At 35.4% G+C, this 2,213-nt stretch overlaps 1 non-coding gene across 1 annotated transcript; it reads left to right on the forward strand.

Annotated features, from left to right (window-relative positions):
* The first annotated feature begins 1,086 nt into the window (after nucleotides 1-1,086).
* LOC114112464 (U6 spliceosomal RNA) lies at nucleotides 1,087-1,191 on the forward strand. The gene has a single exon (XR_003587859.2). It is a non-coding gene; the product is annotated as a U6 spliceosomal RNA (small nuclear RNA).
* Nucleotides 1,192-2,213: the final 1,022 nt, after the last annotated feature.

Consider the following 2,213-nt stretch of genomic DNA (forward strand, 5'->3'; position numbering starts at 1 on the left):
ACAGGTAAGGTAGCAAGAACAAACCTACCTACTGATCAATGAATGACGGACAAAGTTGTACCAAGAGTCAACCACTTCGGATGTTCATCACATTAGAGTTTTATGGTCACATTGAGATAGATAAATATGTATACATATGCGTGTGTGTGTGGATGTATGTGCGTGTATATCTATCTGCAACAAGCATAAGTGCTTTAAGGATAGAGTCTATTTTGAAGCTCTAAAATTTGTAATATCATAGAACACTCACAGGAGGAATGAGTTGGCCAAGTTCTGCCGGGGAAGTTCTCACAAGAAGGCATTATGAAATGTCCTTACTCCTCAGAACTTAACTTTAAAATGTTCCCGCTGGAGTCCAATGGAAGTTTTATGAGAGTAAAGGATAGAATTAGGTCTTGTATATTTTTAAAGGGTCATTCAAAAAGGCAAAGACTAAATTTTTTACAGATGGCAGAATAAGGACTGATGCAGTTGGCCAAAACTGACGTTTTATGATTTTCGAAAGCAAATGTTTACTGAAAGAGAACTCTACTATATTACCAATGGGGGAAAATTTTCTGGATGCTTACACTGGACAGCTCAGTTCACATTCACTGCCAAACACATTTATAAAAAAGAAAATCAATAATAATATTTTCCATGGTACCTGTTTTCAACTTCCTCTAAAAAATTTTTGCCCTGTAGTTGTTTTTTCTCAAACACAAGTATGTTTCTGAGAAAAAACATTTTCAATAAGAATAGGATTGTGAAAGTACATGCATTTTAGGAAGCTTACTTTTAGCTTCACAACCTACTGTAAAGGTTGAGGATGATGGATTTTTGCCTGGTATTCTAGACAGTAAATTCAGAACTGATTTTAAGTTCTTCTAGAATGGAGCTCCTCTTAAACTTCTTTCAAAATATAACTCCTTTTTTCAAAGAGGTAGAGGGGTTTCAGAAATTTTTATGCTCTTTAAGATGTTAAATAAAACTCTTAAAAATTTTTTGATGAGTGAAAAACCTAGAATATTAAAATCTATAAAATGTGGGTGGGAAAAATTAAAGGTGGTTTGTCACAATATATTTTGGGCTTGGTGAATTTTAAAAGTTTAATAGGGAGCACATCTACTAAAACTGAAACAGTACAGAGAAGATTAGCCTGGCCCCTGCACAGGGGGGACAAGCAGATTATTTAAGGATTTATTTTTTTTTACATATATGTAATTAAGATGGTTTTAAGACTGCTGCTTGCATCCTACGGGAGAAGAGTTTTGTTTATTCAGGGAATGGATGTGATATCCACCCTGTAATGAATTTAGAGAAGTGCCTAGAAGCACAAATAATAAAGACTGTTACATAGATCTATTTAGACACACATACAAGTTGGGGGGAAAACTGAAATGGTGAGCTCAAATTATAAGCAGACTTACTAATTTCTAGGATAGCCATAGTTTATAACTTTCTTCCTTTTTCCAGTAAAGTTGTATTTTTATTTATTTTTAAAAGATTTATTTATTTATTTCTGGTTGCTCTGGATCTTTGGTGCTGCATGCAGACCTTCTCCAGGTGTGGAGAGCAGGGCTTACTCTCCAGCTCCAGTGTGTGGGTTTCTCCTTGTGGTGGATTCTCCTGTTGTGCAGCAGGGGCTCCAGAGCACTGGTTCAGTCGTTGTGGTGCTCAGGTTTAGCTGTCCTGAGGCATGCGGGGTCTTCCCTAACCAAGGATGGAAACTGTGTCCCTTGCATTGGTAAGTGGATTCTTTATCACTGAGCCACCAGGGAAGCCCCTAGAACTTCCTTATCTTCTTATTTATGAAGTGGGTGGTTTTATTACTTACTTAATAAGTAGCTTACTTATTAAGCTACTCTTTTGATATGCAGACTTGTAAAACATTCTGTGTCATAGCTGATCATCAGAAAATCAGAAACATGGCAATTTTCTTTCTCAGGAGAAAATAAATACTGTAGGTATTCAGACACCACTTAATGTATGTAAAGCATGACATTGGCACCTAATCTAAGCTCCTCAAATGACCTTCTTCTGTTAAAAATGGCACAAGTCTATTTGGTTTTAAAAACGATAATAAATAGATAGTTTGAAGTATAAAATAATACCCCGACTTTGCAGAAAGTTTTGACACTTTCTTATAAAATTATAAATATGACCTTGTTCTCTGTTTTAGAAATTCTGTCCCTAGACTTTTATCAAAAAATATAAACACATATTCACTAAGC

The sequence above is a fragment of the Ovis aries genome, chromosome 2, assembly GCF_016772045.2.
Source record: "Ovis aries strain OAR_USU_Benz2616 breed Rambouillet chromosome 2, ARS-UI_Ramb_v3.0, whole genome shotgun sequence".
NCBI lineage: Eukaryota > Metazoa > Chordata > Mammalia > Artiodactyla > Bovidae > Ovis > Ovis aries.